General features: G+C 44.5%; 1 long non-coding RNA gene across 1 annotated transcript in view; it reads right to left on the minus strand.

Moving 5' to 3' along the window:
* Positions 1-562: 562 nt before the first annotated feature.
* LOC137324251 (uncharacterized) overlaps positions 563-19,705 on the minus strand; it is a 74,172-nt gene continuing 55,029 nt past the window's right edge. Inside the window, exon 4 of the long non-coding RNA XR_010963571.1 lies at positions 563-1,100. This is a non-coding gene — a long non-coding RNA (uncharacterized lncRNA). The remainder of the gene's footprint in view (positions 1,101-19,705) is intronic.

Here is a 19,705-nt window from a genome sequence, read left to right on the forward strand (position 1 = left end):
TTCCCTCTGCTCTCTTTTCTTTGGCTAGCTGGATACGACTTGCTTCAAGCTTTGTCGTGCCACCGTGAATCATCTTTTGTCACTTTTTCCTGTCACAAGCATTATGTTCCCATGTGTAAGTTGAGATGCCTCATTTTTTTTTAAGGTTGGTCTTTAAGCAATCCTTATATCTTTTGAACTTTTGAACTCTCATTTTGAATAAATGAGAGCATTGATCGAGTTTCAGCTCACTGTAGAATACCCTCTTCGGTAGTCTAGTACCAGGCATTTGGACTAGGTGAGCAGCCCACCTTAGCTGTGCCTTTATTATTATTGCCTTTATGCCTGGCATATTTGCTCTTCTGAGGACCTCTTGTGTCACCATCGAACTTTCATGATCATTCTGAGGCAACCTAGGTGGAAATGATTGAGTTTTCTGATGTGGCGCCTGTAAGTGGTCCAGATACCGCACACGTACAGTAAGGATATTTTAAGTATTGCCTTGTAGACTTTAAGTTTTGTAAATTGTAAACAATTTTACAACACCAAGTTATAGTCCAACAAATTTATTTTTAATTCCACAAGCTTTCAAAGGCTTCCTCCTTCGTCAGGTGAACGGAATTAAAAATAAATTTGTTGGACTATAACTTGGTGTTGTAACATTAAGTTTTGTAGCCAGAGTAATGTCTCTTTTATCCCATAACCTCACACGGAGCCTTCGAGAAGCACCATTGGCTTTAAACAATCTGCGGATCACCTCATCATCTAGGAGTGCATCACGTGACATTGTGCATCCTAAGTAGGTTAAACTATCCACTGCAGACAGTGTGTCCCCTTCGATGGTAATATTGGGTGGCACATAAGGTTTTCTAGGAGCAGGCTGTTATATAACTCCCATCTTCTTCAGATTGATAGTGAGGTCAAATTTCTTACAAGCATTTGAGAAATGGTCCATGATGATTTGGAGGCCTTCTTCTGTGTGGGCAACAACGGCACGGTCATCTGCAAACAAGAGCACCCGAACATGTACTTTGGAGGTCTTGGTTTTGGACTGCAGGCGGCGGAGATTGTACAAGTTGTCATCCATCCTGAAGCGAATATACACTCCTTTATCCATGTTCCTGAAGGCATAAGTAAGCATAGAAACAAACAATGAAAATAGCACATACAGGAATGTTACCTATCAGAATTTCTATCCTAAATCATTAAAATACATTAAAGTATTTTGCTGTCAGCCAAGTATAAAGAGGAACTATTTGTGCTGCTTGCATTTTCACAGGCTGTGAGTTCTCATATTTTTGTAAGAGCGGTTCCCATGCAAGACTGAAGGAAACTCTGCCTACATTAGCCATAAATTTTACAACAGATAAGACAATGCACTAGAGCCAAGATTATCAAAATGGCAGTCACATGAGTCTGCTATAAAAGCTACATTCCAGATGAAATCTCTTGAAAACAATAACAGCATGAAATAGGCCATAAAGCATCTGGTTGTCTAATTCCTCCTCTGTCTTGGAACTGTATGGAGAGTAATGACTTTATTTATCATGATGATCTATAGCTAACAGTAAATGTATCAGAGAACATGAAATGAGAACTCATTATTTTAACTTAAAGTTTATGATTTTGTTGCCTGCTGAAGATCAGCTATTATAAAAATTGAAATGATATCTGTTTACAGTGCTGCAATTGGAGCAGTTGGTTAAGAAAGTGTAAGTTTTTGAGCACACCAAAGCTGCTCAAGAATGCTCTGTTTTTTCTAGGAAGAACCTAGGCTCAATTACTTTTCTGATTAATAGCTGTCCATTCTACTGCATGTCAACTGTATGTGATTAATAGCTGTCCATTATACTACGTGTCATCATGACTGCAAATATGTCCATCTGTATGTTTTGTGGAAAATTCTCCTGTAGACTCCTCAACTTTGTATACTCCAAAAATAATGGAAAATAATAATTGAAAAGAAAAGGACAAAAATGAACTGACTTGCGGATGACGGGCCCATGCATTGCAAAGACTGACAATATTAATGACCAGAGTAAGAGGTCAAGAAAGCAAATTTTAAGTGATTTAGTCCTTAAAGCAATTCATGCAAATTGCTGTCTCCCTACGTTGATCAAATTTGTTTTTTTTTTCCCAGCTCACTCACTGGGGTTAATTTTAGCTTTTTGTTGCGGGGTGAAAATGGGTGATTGTATATCTGCAGCCGGTTTTACACCCTGCCAGATTTTTTTTTTCCATTTACTTCAATCATTCGCTTTTCGCCTGACGATAAAAGTTAAAATTACCCTCACTGTGATGTAAACATTGAGGATAGAACCGAAAAGTTAGTCAAACATCAGGATAGTATTATTAATATAATGCTAGCCTAAACTATTAAACAAGCAAAACACAAACCTACATAAAAATTAAAAATAAGCAACTGGTCTGTGGTTGTCCAGTCATCCCTTTTCCTTCCTTATTCCCTACTTTTCCCTTTTTCTCAACATCAGTTTCACCCCTTTTTTTGCCTATCCTACCCACTCAAAACATGCTTTCCTACTTTCAAAATGATGTGGAGATGCCAGTGATGGACTGGGGTGGACGGGCACCTCAGCACCTCACTCGACCGCAAGCCCACGGACAACCTCACGATGCTCCACTTTTCCAGCTTCCACCCTAACCACGTCAAAGAGGCCATCCCCTATGGACAGGCCCTGCGAATACACAGGATCTGCTTAGACGAGGAGGAACGCGATGGACACCTACAGACGCTGAAAGACGCCCTCGTAAGAACGGGATATGACGCTCGACTCGTCGATCAACAGTTCCGACGGGCCACAGCAAAAAATCGCATAGACCTCCTCAGAAGACAAACACGGGACGCAACCAACAGAGTACCCTTCGTCGTCCAGTACTTCCCCGGAGCGGAGAAACTACACCATGTTCTCCGCAGCCTTCAACATGTCATCGATGACGACGAACCCCTCGCTAAGGCCATCCCCACGCCTCCACTACTCGCCTTCAAACAGCCACCCAACCTCAAACAGACCATCGATCGCAGCAAATTACCCAGCTTTCAGGAGAACAGCGTCCACGACACCACACAACTCTGCCACGGCAACCTCTGCAAGACATGCCAGATCATCGACACAGATACCACCATCACACGAGAGGACACCACCCACCAGGTACATGGTTCATACTCCTGTGACTCGGCCAACGTTGTCCACCTCATACGTTACAGGAAAGGATGCCCCGGAGCATGGTACATTGGCGAGACCATGCAGACACTGCGACAACGGATGAACGGACACCGTGCAACAATCGCCAGACAGGAGGGTTCCCTCCCAGTCGGGGAACACTTCAGCAGTCAAGGACATTCAGCCACCGATCTTCGGGTAAGCGTTCTCCAAGGCGGCCTTCGAGACACACGACAACGCAAAATTGTCGAGCAGAAATTGATAGCCAAGTTCCGCACCCATGAGGACGGCCTCAACCGGGATCTTGGGTTCATGTCACGCTACATATAACCCCACCAGCGAAAAAAAAGTTATCTGTGTTTAGTACAACTGGTCATTCTCTCTCTTTCTCTCTCTCTCTCTCTCTCTGTCTTTGGGTTCGGACCGTTTGTATATTCAGTAGCACTGTATGTAATGTCTCTCTGTCTGATTGCCTAGACAACGGGCAGTTGGAAAGATTATCTGTAATCACCAGGCATTGTTCTCTGACTATATATGCGGTAACCTTCAGGGAATCCCACACTCACCTGACGAAGGAGAAAGCCTCCAAAAGCTTGTGATTTTCAAATGAAACTGTTGGACTATAATCTGGTGTTGTAAGATTCCCTACTTTAAAAAAAAATTCTAAACAGTTAATTAATTTTTTTCTTTCCCTCTCTGTTCTCAGCATCCATTTTGGAGGCGGGGTGACCTTTTTTTAAAAAGAGAAACAAGTTTTCATAGGCTGAAAACTTGTCTTAAAAGCCAGTTTTCCAGCCAATAAAAAGTTTCGATTTGGAATTTGACGTGGTTGCATTATAAGTGCACAGTTCGTTCATTGCTGGGAAAACTACATCTACCTCAGGAAGTTTCACTATTGTTTTGGAAGCAATATTATAAGCCGATAAAGGAGAATCGGTTCTTGGTTTGCCGGTAAATAAAATCGGAAAAGGGAATACAGGTGTAGGTAAAATTAGAAAGGAGCATTCAATGCCAACCTCCAGCCTGAAGTGAGTAGATATCAGGCTTGGCTCAGAAGATCATGGGGTCAAGCCCCGCTCCAGAGACTTGAGGGCACAATCCAGGCTGACACTCCCAGTGCAGTACTGAGAGAGCGCTGCACTGTCAGAGGTGTAACCTTTCGGATGAGATGTTAAACCTTTCGAGTGGACATAAAAAATCCCATGGCGCTATTCAAAGAAGAGTAGGAGAGTTCTCTCCAGTGTCCTGGCCAATATTTCCCTCAAACAACATCACAAAAACTGATTATCTGGTCATCTATCTCATTGCTGTTTTTGGGACCTTGCTGTGTGCAAATTGGTTGCCGTGGTTTCCTACATTACAATAGTGACTACACTTCAAAAGTATTTCATTGGCTGTAAAGCGCTTTGGGATGTCCTGAGGTTGTGAAAGGCGTTACATAAATGCAAGTCTGTATTTCTTTCTATTATTGCGTTTGTCATAATATAGAGCTTCATAATTCGAGGGAACCTGCTCTTATGCAACTCAAAAGAGGCAGTGCCCTTTCTGCACTATTTTGTGGACTATAGAATTTAATTGTACAAATTAATGGAAGGTAAGTGGATAAATCTTCTGATGTTAGTGTGAAACCTAATTCTACCAACAAATTGATTGTGGTTACCTCACCTCCCAACAGATCCTAAAATTTGGGTTAAACCAGATAAAAGACATCAACATCTGCACACTCCAGGTGCTGGAGTGATGCTTCGAGCTGCTTTTCTGGTTTGGCGCAGAGGGCCCTTCATCTTCGCTCCATGCTGATGGGCAGCATCAATGTAGAGCACATTTTCAGCCACCTGAGTTACATGCAGATGATTGAACAAAGTTTTATGGAGCAGCGACATTGAGGATCCAGCTTATGATCTGTGTCCATTCCTTTCCGCATTACACTTTATCAAAACAGTTGTCATCCGTTATTATTTAAAATATCTCATTTGTTCCTTCAAAATTGTTTTGAGGATTAAACAGGAAGTTTTCTAATTATGAACAGTGATTTCTCTTAGACTCAATAGAGTACACATTTTCTCACAGTTGAGCTGATTTTTTTTGGACCCAAATAAAGGAAAAAAAAAATCAAACACAAAGATCAGAAAGCCTATTTATGCAGTTTGAATTAAATATGTAGTCTTCTCCCCTCTTGATCAGATCACGAAAGCATTCTCACAACTAGATACTGACAGAACACTGCATGGAATTCTTGGGAAAACTGACAGCCCACAGCATTCTTCTTCAAAGTGGTCGCTGCAGGAATGATGAGAGCCACAGTCGCAATCCCATAGGCCATTTTATCTGTAGGGAGCTGATGAAACAGTCAGATTCCACAACAGGTAGGAGATGAGGGAAATCTCCAATGGTCCATAAAATGACTGTCACCGTGACTTAGGTTTCTGGGGGGAAACTACCTATTCAGGATGCACGTAAGCAGATTCTGGAACACAGCCGATACATGCAAAGCCACGAAGCTGTCAACTGTAAATGAAAAAAAAAAATGATTTGTTAGGGTTCATTAAGAAAGTTTTAAACATAGAGTAGGTGAGGCACTAATGTGACGCTATAAAGAAAAAAAACTTCAGATGTCAGACTACTTTTAAAAAAGTACCTTTTATTCCTCATGTAAACTTCTCAATGCTCAATTGGAGGTTTAAAATACAAGTGTCATTGTACTGAGTGAAAGAGATAAGGTGGAACTTTTGGATACAATGAGAAACACGCAACTCAGTAGGAGTATTTCCAGGAAACGGGTTGGTAGAGGGACTCAGCAGGAGAGAAAAGAGTTATGGTGAGTCAGAGTTGTCTGATGGGAGAATTGATAAGGTCGTACGAAAAGACAGACAGATAAAGACAATCTGATCCATCGAGTCTGTCCCATTTCACCACACCTCTTACCCACCAGCAGCCATATAATCTCCTGGGAGAAGCAAAATGACAGATTAAATAAAACCTTGGCCAATGCAAGGAAAAAAGATTTCTGGTAAATTCCTCTCTGACCCCTGAAGGCGGCCAAAAATTCCTGGCGATAACAGTGACCACGAGGTACATCGCCCATCATCCCACCTACCTTTTGTAAGCAGCAGTATTGGCCTCCTCCAGGAACCTGTCTGGCTCCCTTTTGAATGCTTGCAGCAAATCTGCATCTATTGCACAAGCTGGCACCATATTTCAAAGCTTAATAATCCTCCGGGAAAAGAAAAACCTCCTGATGTCTAACCTAGTCCTACGCCTACGAGCTCCTTGAGCATATCGTGATTGCTAAGGGTTTCAGATTAGGTATTAATCCAGCGACCCTCATCTGAACCTGTCCTAGGTCCTCTATATCTCCCAACATGTGAGAGGATCACAACTGAAAAAGTATTACAGGTGGGGTCTAACAAATGTCTTGCACAGGGACAGTATGTTGTTCTTTGTTTCATCCTAGGTGTACAACCTAATACAATGTTTGTTTTCACTACAGCCTCAAAACAGTGGCTGTAGATTTGTAATGACTCCTGCACTATAACATTATGGGGGTTAAATTCAGGAGCGTCCATTATTGGACACCCCCTCCCCACCGTGAGGTCTGACGTATCCTGGATATTGGGACTTGGACCTCGTTACAATGAAGACGGTGCAGTTGGAGGAGGCAAGGTAGGTGCTCAAAGTTTGGGTGCAGCGGGCCACAGGAACCCCGTCAGGTCTTCGGGCTTGTTGCTTTGGGGGTTAGGGGCCTCGGACCTGTTGGCGCAGGGGTCAGGGAGGAATTGGGGGGGGGCCTGGAGGTCGTGGTCAGGGGGGAAGCAGGGAGATTGGGGGGGGGGGGCTGGAGATTGGGGCTGTGGGAAGAGGGGGATGGACATCAGAGGTCGGGGCCAGGACCTGGAGGTCGGAGGTCGAGGATCTCGGCACCGGGAGCGGCAGCAGTCGGGATGGCGATTGTGGTAAATACTTACCTTTTTATTTATGCGATGTTTCCGATTGGTTTTTCCTGAGTGCACCAGCTCTGGCGATGGCTGCCTCAAGGCAAACCAATGTTGCAATGGGGACCTGAAGCAAGCGTAGGCCCTTTATTTGCATATGCAAAGGATCTAAAGCCTGCTTCAGGCATGGGTAAAGGGCACCTCTTGTTTGTTGTTACCCAATATGGCGGGCGGCGGACTTCCAGTTGGAAGTGTGTGCCACTTTCTGCCCGCCATTTTGGGGCCTTAGGAGGCCATGTAGCGCCTGAAAAATTCAAGAACCGAAACCATATATATCTTGTTTTGACGTTATTTGTTTATTTGAACTATTTTTAAGAGACTGAAGCAAAATAAAGAACTCTTTGAGGACAGAGTGTTCACATACTGCGGCATGGTTAATGAATTCAGTGTGGAGGCAATCTGGTGTGTATATCATGGAATGAAGAAAATAGTAGGCACAGATTTCATCATTGCTTTACTACTTTAGTAAATGTAATTTTGAAGAAAAGTATAAAAAATTAAGCAATTGTAACTTGACTGATAAGAAACCTTTGACATGAAAGGGAATTTAATGACATGTTCGTTTGAGTCTGCAAATTTAGAAATGTCCCATTAACACCATTAAGTGATGCATTGATATTGCAATTAAGGGATGACAGTTGTAAGCGAGCAGTGAGCTGCTGTATGTAAAATAGTTTTCATAGATAATAAATCTGGTTGTTATTGCTTTATCATTTGGTGCTGGATTATCAGGAACTCTACTGGCAATATTAACACTAAAACAACAAAGCGGTCAGTTTAAATGGCTTCTGTCACCATACCTGCACTCTGGACTTCTCCCTAAACCCCTTCCTTTTGCTACCTTTTTTCTTACTTTCAAAAGCCTTCCACCATTTTGACATACCTTTGGGTCCACTCCCCTCACTTCTCCCCATTGCTGCTCCTGTGAACCACCACGTGACATTTTGTTATCTGAAAGGTTCCGCCAGGACCACTCGGCTCCAGACCTCATTACAGCCTTGGTCCAAACATGGACAAAAGAGCTGAATTCCAGAGGTGAGGTGAGAGTGACTGCCCTTGACATCAAGGCAGCATTTGACCGAGTGTGGCACCAAGGAGCCCTAGTAAAATTGAAGTCAATGGGAATCAGGGGGAAAACTCTCCAGTGGCTGGAGTCACGCCTAGCACAAAGAAAGATGGTAGTGGTTGTTGGAGGCCAATCATCTCAGCCCCAGGGCATTGCTGCAGGAGTTCCTCAGGGCAGTGTCCCAGGCCCAACCATCTTCAGCTGCTTCATCAATGAACTTCCCTCCATCATAAGGTCAGAAATGGGGATGTTCGCTCATGATTACACAGTGTTCAGTTCCATTCGCAACCCCTCAAATAATGAAGCAGTACGAGCCCGCATGCAGCAAGACCTGGACAACATCCAGGCTTGGGCTAATAAGTGGCAAGTAACATTCGCGCCAGACAAGTGCCAGGCAATGACCATCTCCAACAAGAGAGAGGCTAAAACCACCTCCCCTTGACATTCAACGGCATTACCATTGCCGAATCCCCCACCATCAACATCCTGGGGGTCACCATTGACCAGAAACTTAACTGGACCAGCCATATAAATACTGAGGCTGCAAGAGCAGGTCAGACGCTGGGTATTCTGCGGCGAGTGACTCACCTTCTGACTCCCCAAAGCCTTTCCACCATCTACAAGGCACAAGTCAGGAGTGTGATGGAATACTCTCCACTTGCCTGGATGAGTGCAGCTCCAACAACACTCAAGAAGCTCGACACCATCCAGGACAAAGCAGCCCGCTTGATCGACACCCCATCCACCACCCTAAACTTTCACTCCCTTCACCACCGGCGCACCGTGGCTGCAGTGTGTACCATCCACAGGATGCACTGCAGCAACTCGCCAAGGCTTCTTCGACAGCACCTCCCAAACCTGTGACCTCTAACACCTAGAAGGACAAGAGCAGCAGGTACATGGGAACAACACCACCTGCACGTTCCCCTCCAAGTCACACACCATCCCGACTTGGAAATATATCGCCGTTCCTTCATGGTCACTGGGTCAAAATCCTGGAACTCCCTTCCTAACAGCACTGTGGGAGAACCTTCACCACACGGACTGCAGCAGTTCAAAGAGGCGGCTCACCACCACCTTCTCAAGGGCAATTAGGGATGGGCAATAAATGCTGGCCTCGCCAGCGACGCCCACATCCCAAGAACGAAAAAAATATATAAATCCAAGTTGTTTGTTGCATATTCAATAAGGTAATTCCTTGCAGATGAATAAAATGTAGGGCATGCAATGTAAACACAACATTGCAATGTTAAAAAAAGGATTTCTACAAAAAAAATTATCTTAATTGCATTGTGAAGCATTGCTAAATTATTGCTTAATGACATGACTAGATTAGTCTCATCAGCAACCTGGCTCATTATGTCACATTATATCACTTGCTCAAAAGACTATAATTATTTAATCCAAATTGCCTGGTCAATAATGTATGCAATCACTTAAAGGTTACATCATCATCAAAGGTTTATTATATTTCCAACTAAGGAGATTTATTAATTTGTTGTTACTCTGACTCACTATTTCTCTAAAGGGGCACCATTTTCATTGAAAAGTATTGAAAAATCATTTTCATTTGTTTGCATGTGTGTGCCGCAATGATATAAATGATGTAATGGTATCCACCTTTCATTCTTTCTTTCTTTCTAAAAGCCGACAAAATCCCCTGGACCTAATGGCCTCCATCCTTTGGTTTTAAAAGAGGTGGCTTCAGAGATAGTGGATGCGTTGGTTTTGATTTTCCAGAATTCCCTAGATTCTGGAATGGTCCCTGTGGATTGGAAGGTAGCAAATGTAACCCTGCTATTCAAGAAAGGAGGGAGAGAAAAAACAAGGACCTACAGGCCAATTAGCCTGACATCAGTAGTAAGGAAAATGCTAGAATCTATTATTAAGGATGTAGTAACAGGGCACTTAAAAAATCATAATATGATCAGGCAGAGTCAATACGGTTTTATGAAAGGGAAATCGTGTTTGACAAATCTATTAGAGTTTTTTGAGGGTGTAACTAGGAGGGTAGATAAGGGGGAACCAGTGGATGTAATATATCAAAAGGCATTCGATAAGGCGCCACACAAGAGGTTGTCACACAAGATTAGGGCTCATAGGATTGGGGGTAATATATTAGCATGGATTGAGGATTGATTAACGGACAGAAAACAGTGTAGGAATAAACGGGTCATTTTCGGGTCGGCAGGTTGTAACCGTGCTGTAATCTTTCTACGATTCTATGATTCTATAAACTAGTGGGGTGCCGCAAGGATCAGTGCTTGGGCCTCAGCTGTTCTCAATATATATCAATGACTTAGATGAGGAGACCAAGTGTAAAGTATCCAAGTTTGCTGACGATGCAAAGCTAGGTGGGAAAGTAAGCTGTGAGGAGGACACAAAGAAGCTGCAAAGGGATATAGACAGGTTAAGTGAGTGGGCAAGAAGGTGACAGATGGAGTATAACATGGGGAATTGTGAACTTATCCACTTTGGTAGGAAGAATAGAAAAGCAGAATATTTTTTAAAAGGTGAGAGACTAAGAAATGTTGGTATCCAGGGGGATTTGGGTGTCCTTGTACATGAATCACAGGAAAGTTAACATGCAGGTACAGCAGGCAATTAGGAAGGCAAATGGTATGTTCGCCTTTATTGCAAGAGGGTTGGGGTATAAGAGTAAGAAGGTCTTGCTGCAATTATATAGATGTCTGGTGTGACTACACTTGGGGTGCTGTGTACAGTTTTGGTCCCCTTACCTAAGGAAGGAAATACTTGCCTTAGAGGGGGGTGTAACAAAGGTTTACTGGATTGATTCTTGGGATGAAAGGGTTGTCCTATGAGGAGAGATTGAGTAAAATGGGCCTATATTTTCTGGAGTTTAGAAGAAGAGAGGTGATCTCATTGAAACACATAAAATTCTTAGAGGGCTTGACAGGGTAGATGCTGAGAGGCTGTTTCCCCTGGCTGGAGAGTCTAGAACGAGAGGTCATAGTCTCAAGATAAGGGGTAGGACTGAGATGAAGAGGAATTTCTTCACTCAGAGAGAAGTGAATCTTTGGAATTCTCTACCCCAGAGGTTTGTGGATGCTCAGTTGTTGAGTATATTCAAGATTGAGATCGATAGATAAGTTTTTGGACACTAAGGGAATCAAGGGATATGGGGATCGGGCAGGAAAGTGGAGTTGAGGTAGAAGATCAGCCATGATGTTATTGAATGGTGGAGCAGGCTCAAGGGGCCGTATGGTCTACTCCTGCTCCTATTTCTTATGTTTTTTCTTTCTTTCTTTCTATTTTTGTGGCTTCATTGTGATGAAAATGGTCCTTGGTTGTTCCACCTCCCTAAACCACAAAGGGTTTGTCAAACACTCTTTCAAAAATCCAGTATTCTTTTAGCCTAAATCCTTGATGAGCAGCCCGTATGTGACCAGTGTGCCTTTTCATTGCCCATAGGGTACGAGATATGTTATGGCTTCTCTGAGATGAGTTGACCAACTTAGTGGCAATTTCTACCACCCAGTTCTACGCTCCCCCCCACCCCGCCCTCCGCAAATTCGGTTTATGCCAATAAATCTTAATTTAAAGGGTCGTTGCCTTCATGAAAAAAGAGATTGAAAATCCACTTTGTAAAAGGAGCTATCACCATTAAGAAGAATGCCACTTTTGATAACTATGACATATCAAGACTTGATGTGGAGATCCAGTGATGGACTGGGGTGGACAAATGTAAGGAATCTTACAACACCAGGTTATAGTCCAACAGTTTTATTTGAAAATCACAAGCTTTCGGAGCTCCGAAAGCTTGTGATTTTCAAATAAAACTGTTGGACTATAACCTGGTGTTGTAAGATTCCTTACATATATCAAGACTTGTGAGAGTACCACGTTAAACGTATTACAGTCCCCACCACTTACACCGTCCCCATTTATCCTGGACAGCTGCCTATATCAGGAAAATGGCGCCAACCATTTGCCATCACCAGAGGTGTTAATTACAAAGGCGTCGCTTAAACTGTATTCAGCGTGCCGACTATTTCGGCCTGTTGAAGCTGCTATTTCCACCTCATTAAGGTGTGGGTTACCTGTCATTAACTCCTGTGACGGTTGTATTGTTGCATTCCCCAGCTGTCACAGCATGCTTCATTTACTCTGATCTCCAAATCAGTGGCCCTGTAGGTAACACCTCTCTGTCTGAACACTCTGATTGCCTTGGCAACGGGCAGTTGGAAAGACTGTCTGTAATCACCAGGTATTGTTCTGTGATTTATAAATGCGATAGGTTCGAGGATTTCATTTCCACATTCACCTGAGGAAGGAGGAAGCCTCCGAAAGCTTGTGGTTTTCAAATAAAATAGTTGGACTATAACTTGGTGTTGTAAAATTGTTTACAATCTCCAAATCTAAAGCATTGCAAGAGAAAGCAACAGGCATGTTTACAAGGATAATCTCCCCTTCGTTCTTTGTAATTCACGATTCTGGTACTTTTAATCACCGATTGTTCTTAGTGAAATCATCCCCTTGTAACACTTTCTCTCTCCCTCTCTCTCTCTCTCTGTCAGATTTCACAGGGATAACTGTAAGGAGTTTATGTGGATCGTTATTCACGCTGCGTCAATGTCACATCCAGGTTGTAAAAATTTTCAATTAAAGCAGTGTCAAAAGGGGAGCTGCAGAATAATGGGCCAGAATTTGCAGTAGCCGGGCATCTAACGGCATCTGCTGTCAGTTAGACTTGCTCCTGGCACCCTTCAGCTCAAAAAAATGTTTGCCCACATAGTTGCTGAAAGTGCGAGTTGATAATGGTGCAGTGAGGGAAACAGGGCATCTGGGACCTGAGTGAACAGGGCAACCAACAGGGTCTCTCCTTAAGCAATGAGATTGAAGGATTGAGAAATAAAGAGGAAGGACTGAGAAGGAAGTGTAATTTACAGGGGGTGAATTCAATGTCAAATCAGGTACAGAAAGAGAAATAAAAAGAGGGAAAGAAGATTGGATTAAGAGAGAGAAAAGAAAACAGAAAGGAAATGTAAAAAAAAATTAATTTTAGATTTTAAAATCTCGACGAACAATTAATACCTGAAGGAATAAAACTCCACACTTGTAATAATTAATTTTCAGTGCCAGAGAGGGTGATTGGCAGTAATTAACAATTATGATGTCATTAAAAGGGTACTCAGGCTTGAAATGACAAGACTTAACTTTCTGTGGCGAGTTTTGTTTGTATCTACCGCGTAAATACAGCAACTTCACGCCATTCAATGCATTTCAATGGTGAGGCAGGCAGCGAGATGCCATTTTCCCGAAGCTTAACGGCGGTGTGGTGCAACTCAGACAGCAACTTTTGGATATTGGCACTTAACTGCGCATCTGCCCCTCGCCTGAAATTGCTATACCATTTACGCATAAATCACGGCGAGTGCCACCAACCTCAACGTTATTTTGACAGCAAAATCTGGCCCATTATACAGATAACATGTACAAAAAAGCGGCAACCATTTCATATACAAGCAATGTATACTGGAGCTCACCGCAATCTATGTGTTGAATATTTAGGATGTGGAGATGCCGGTGATGGACTGGGGTTGACAATTGTAAACAATTTTACAACACCAAGTTATAGTCCAGCAATTTTATTTTAAATTCACAAGCTTTCGGAGACTTCCTCCTTCCTCAGGTAAATGTTCAGGAGCTCCTTGAAGCCTACGCATTTATACATATAGAACAATACATGGTGTTTACAGACTGCCCCTGCAACTGCCCGTTGCCAAGGCAATCACCGTGTTCAGACAGAGAGGTGTCACCTGCAGAACCCCCGAATACACATTCAACAAAAAAACAAACAGGAAAAAAAACAGAGAGAGGCAGAAACATCCGGAAGGCAGAGAAAGCCAGCAAATGACCCATTATATCAAAAACAGATAACATTTGTTCGCTGGTGGGGTAACGTGTAGCGTGACATGAACCCAAGATCCCGGTTGAGGCCGTCCTCATGGGTGCGGAACTTGGCTATCAATTTCTGCTCGACGATTTTGCGTTGTCGTGTGTCTCGAAGGCCGCCTTGGAGTACGCTTACCCGAAGGTCGGTGGATGAATGTCCATGACTGCTGAAGTGTTCCCCGACTGGGAGGGAACCCTCCTGTTTGGCGATTGTTGCGCGGTGTCCGTTCATCCGTTGTCGCAGCGTCTGCATGGTCTCGCCAATGTACCATGCTCTGGGGCATCCTTTCCTGCAACGTATGAGGTAGACAACGTTGGCCGAGTCACAGGAGTATGAACCATGCACCTGGTGGGTGGTGTCCTCTCGTGTGATGGTGGTATCTGTGTCGATGATCTGGCATGTCTTGCAGAGGTTACCGTGGCAGGGTTGTGTGGTGTCGTGGACGCTGTTCTCTTGAAAGCTAGGTAATTTGCTGCGAACGATGGTCTGTTTGAGGTTGGGTGGCTGTTTAAAGGCGAGTAGTGGAGGTGTGGGGATGGCCATAGCGAGGTGTTTGTCCTCATTGATGACATGTTGAAGGCTGCGGAGAACATGGCGTAGTTTCTCCGCTCCGGGGAAGTACTGGACGACAAAGGGTACTCTGTTGGTTGCGTCCCGTGTTAGTCTCCTGAGGAGGTCTATGCGATTTTTTGCTGTGGCCCGTCGGAACTGTCGATCGATGAGTCGAGCGTCATATCCCGTTCTTACTAGGGCGTCTTTCAGCGTCTGTAGGTGTCCATCGCGTTCCTCCTCGTCTGAGCAGACCCTGTGTATTCGCAGGGCCTGTCCATAGGGGATGGCCTCTTTGACGTGGTTAGGGTGGAAGCTGGAAAAGTGGAGCATCGTGAGGTTGTCCGTGGGCTTGCGGTAGAGTAACTGGACAACTGGACAACCAGGAACACTACAGACGGTTACCCGCAGATCCGACCAAAGAACACACCCACCAGCTCAACAAACTGATCAAGACCTTCGATCCAGACCTTCAAAGCATCCTACGCACTCTCATCCCACGTAATCCCCGCGTGGGAGACTTCTTCTGCCTCCCAAAGATACACAAAGCCAACACACCCGGACGTCCCATCGTATCAGGCAACGGAACCCTGTGTGAGAACCTCTCTGGATACATCGAGGGCATCCTGAAACCCATCGTACAGGGAACCCCCAGCTTCTGTCGCGACACTACAGACTTCCTACAAAAACTCAGTACCCACGGACCAGTTGAACCAGGAACACTTCTCACCACGATGAACGTCTCGGCACTATACACCAGTATCCCCCACGATGACGGCATCGCTGCGACAGCATCAATACTCAACACCAACAACAGCCAATCTCCGGAAGCCATCCTACAACTCATCCGCTTCATCCTGGATCACAATGTCTTCACCTTCGATAACCAGTTCTTTACCCAAACACACGGAACAGCCATGGGGACCAAATTCGCACCCCAATACGCCAACATTTTCATGCACAAGTTCGAGCAGGACTTCTTCACTGCACAAGACCTCCAACCAACACTATACACCAGATACATCGACGACATTTTCTTTCTATGGACCCACGGCAAGGAATCACTAAAGAGACTATACGATAACATCAACAAGTTCCATCCCACCATCAAGCTCACCATGGACTACTCCTCAGAATCAGTTTCTTTCTTGGACACACGAATCTCCATCAAAGACGGGCACCTCAGCACCTCACTCTACCGCAAGCCCACGGACAACCTCACGATGCTCCACTTTTCCAGCTTCCACCCTAACCACGTCAAAGAGGCCATCCCCTATGGACAGGCCCTGCGAATACACAGGGTCTGCTCAGACGAGGAGGAACGCGATGGACACCTACAGACGCTGAAAGACGCCCTAGTAAGAACGGGATATGACGCTCGACTCATCGATCGACAGTTCCGACGGGCCACAGCAAAAAATCGCATAGACCTCCTCAGGAGACTAACACGGGACGCAACCAACAGAGTACCCTTTGTCGTCCAGTACTTCCCCGGCGCGGAGAAACTACGCCATGTTCTCCGCAGCCTTCAACATGTCATCAATGAGGACAAACACCTCGCTATGGCCATCCCCACACCTCCACTACTCGCCTTTAAACAGCCACCCAACCTCAAACAGACCATCGTTCGCAGCAAATTACCTAGCTTTCAAGAGAACAGCGTCCACGACACCACACAACCCTGCCACGGTAACCTCTGCAAGACATGCCAGATCATCGACACAGATACCACCATCACACGAGAGGACACCACCCACCAGGTGCATGGTTCATACTCCTGTGACTCGGCCAACGTTGTCTACCTCATACGTTGCAGGAAAGGATGCCCCAGAGCATGGTACATTGGCGAGACCATGCAGACGCTGCGACAACGGATGAACGGACACCGCGCAACAATCGCCAAACAGGAGGGTTCCCTCCCAGTCGGGGAACACTTCAGCAGTCATGGACATTCATCCACCGACCTTCGGGTAAGCGTACTCCAAGGCGGCCTTCGAGACACACGACAACGCAAAATCGTCGAGCAGAAATTGATAGCCAAGTTCCGCACCCATGAGGACGGCCTCAACCGGGATCTTGGGTTCATGTCACGCTACACGTTACCCCACCAGCGAACAAATGTTATCTGTTTTTGATATAATGGGTCATTTGCTGGCTTTCTCTGCCTTCCGGATGTTTCTGCCTCTCTCTGTTTTTTTTCCTGTTTGTTTTTTTGTTGAATGTGTATTCGGGGGTTCTGCAGGTGACACCTCTCTGTCTGAACACGGTGATTGCCTTGGCAACGGGCAGTTGCAGGGGCAGTCTGTAAACACCATGTATTGTTCTATATGTATAAATGCGTAGGCTTCAAGGAGCTCCTGAACATTTACCTGAGGAAGGAGGAAGTCTCCGAAAGCTTGTGAATTTAAAATAAAATTGCTGGACTATAACTTGGTGTTGTAAAATTGTTTACAATTGAATATTTAGGGCCGTTTAACCTCCACCACTCATAAAACAGCTCAGTCTAGAAGATGACCAAGGAATATTCACGCTCTGTTTGCTTTTGAAAAACAAGTGCAGTCTTGCAGTAACATGGTTTGGTACTCATTTTGTACTACAAGTTCTGGAATAATAAAAGTATAAAATCAAGTGTCGGTCATTTCCCGTTGGGATCATTACCGCGATGTGAGTAACGGAGGATGAAGATTCCCTCCGTCCGTTTTAAAAATGTTCTTGGTTATGCCAGCCACCACGTAGAGCGGGCAAATTATGTTGAAGTTAATGGAGTTAAAGTCAGGAGAAAAATACTACGGGCGGCTGAATCGATATTTCCTGTTTTACACTATCGCCCAAAGTCAAAATTACCCCTATTGGGTGTATAAGGTCACACTATGGTTTGTTATGAGCAATGGCTTGCTTACAGGAGTGGTCCCTTCTGCTGAACAGCCTTTGGTGATGGTGCTCAATGCAGTTCCTATGCTTTGCCTACAGTTGGCACAGTGGAGGACTGCTAAATTGCTCAATGCAATGCTACTCAGTGGAACACTGTCAACTGGATCACTTTGACTGAATCCCAACAGTATGACTCACAATCTAACAGTATTGCATCAATTATGTACCAGGCACATTAACAGGCAAATGAAGGTCAAATAATTGTCAAGCTCTAACTACGTGCTGTAACCAAGTATCTGTTTGTCATTGCTTTTGTTAGTTAGTTCTGTAACTATTACAATTGAAAACCACAAATGCCACTAGGATTTCCTTAACTCTTCACACAAAGAGTCATACTTTGGGACAGGACCCTGCAGGTTTGCAATTACCATAGAACTAAAGAAGATTACAGCATTTTTACATATTGTTTATGGTAGATATTAAAATGTTATTGAAAGAAGTGATAATGACTGGGATCCTGCCTACAATTGGGCAATACAGCAGGTGAGGTGGAACAGGCTCGAGGGGCTGAATGGCCTGCTCCTGTTCCTATGTTCCTATGAGGCCTATCACCGGTGTGTATTCCCCCCACCCCCGCGCCCCGCCCACCGCTGGCCTCTCCTCCCCTGGCTGCGGCATCCAAAACTCCACTGCCCATATTCTATTGTGCACCAAGTCCCGCTTGTCCATCACCCTTATGCTCACTGAACTTATATTTACTTCCAGCCCCACATTTCAAATTTAAAATTCTCATCTTTTTGTTTAAACCTCTCCATGGCCTCACCCCTCCCTATCACTGTAATCTCACCCAGCCCTATAATACCCTCCCTCCTCCTCCACAAACTCTTGGTTCCTCTAACACTGGCCTCTTCTGGACCCCCCCTCACTGTTGGTGACTGTGCTCTCCTAGACCTCCCCACCTCCCCCTCCTTCCTTAAGACCCTCCTTAAAACCCAGCTCTTTGACCAAGCTTTTCATCACTCCTAATCTTGCCTTCCTCGGTTAAGCGTCTGTTATTCTTTATGCCCATGTGAAGTGCTTTGCACGTTTTCTATGTTAGTGGCTTTATATAAATGTAAGTTGTCATACTGAACAGTGAATGCTGGAAACAATGAAACAAATCATGTAGCACCTTTGGAGAGAACAGGGGAGTTAACGTTTTGAGTATGGACCCTTTGAAATTAAAATCAGAGCCCCCTTTGAGCAAATTCATGATAGTCTATCAGATGTCTTCTTAATCTTCTTTGTTCTAATGAAAAGAGTCCCAATTTCTTTGGTCTCTCCTCAAAACTAAAGCCTCTCATTCCTTTTATCATCGTGGTGAATCTCTTCTGCAGCTTCTCCATGGCCAGGACGTCCTTTTTATTCCTTCTCTGGATGTGGACATCACTGGTAAGGCCAGCATTTATTACCCATCCCTAGTTGCCCTTGAGAAGGTGGTGGTGAGCCTTCTTCTTGAACCACTGCAGTCCATGTGGTGAAGGTGCTCCTATAGTGCTGTTAAGTAGGGAGTTCCAGGATTTTGACAATGAATGCTCTTCTTCTGCTTCCTGCCCTTCCCTATAACTTATTTGTAGCAGGACTTTATTTTCCAAGGCTTCTCAATTTCTTGAAATTGTTGGCCTGCCCCTTTAAACAGGTGCAGTGACTGAAACATTCCAACTGCATAGGTAGAAAGAGAGATGAGGTCCTGCAGGCAGATTTTAAGGAGTTGGAAAGAGATTAACAAACAGGACCTCAAAGGTAGCAATCTCTGGATTACTCCCGATGCCAGGTGCTAGCGAGTATAGAAATAGGAGGATAGAGCAGATGAATGTGTGGCTGGAGAGATAGTGCAGGAGGGAGGGCTTTAGTTTCCTGGGGCATTGCAACCAGTTCTGAGGGAGGGGACCTGTACAGGCCGGACGGGTTGCACCTCAACGGAGCTGGGACCAATGTCCTCACGGGGAGGTTCGCTAGTGCTGTGGGTGGTGGGGTTTAAACTAATTTGGCAGGGGGATGGGCACCAGGATGTAGCATTGGAAAGGAGAAAAAAGGTGTACAAAGGATTGGGAGAGAAAGATAGCACTAGAATAAGAAATAGTACAGTATTAGGTAGGATCAGACTAAG

The sequence above is a fragment of the Heptranchias perlo genome, chromosome 8, assembly GCF_035084215.1.
Source record: "Heptranchias perlo isolate sHepPer1 chromosome 8, sHepPer1.hap1, whole genome shotgun sequence".
NCBI lineage: Eukaryota > Metazoa > Chordata > Chondrichthyes > Hexanchiformes > Hexanchidae > Heptranchias > Heptranchias perlo.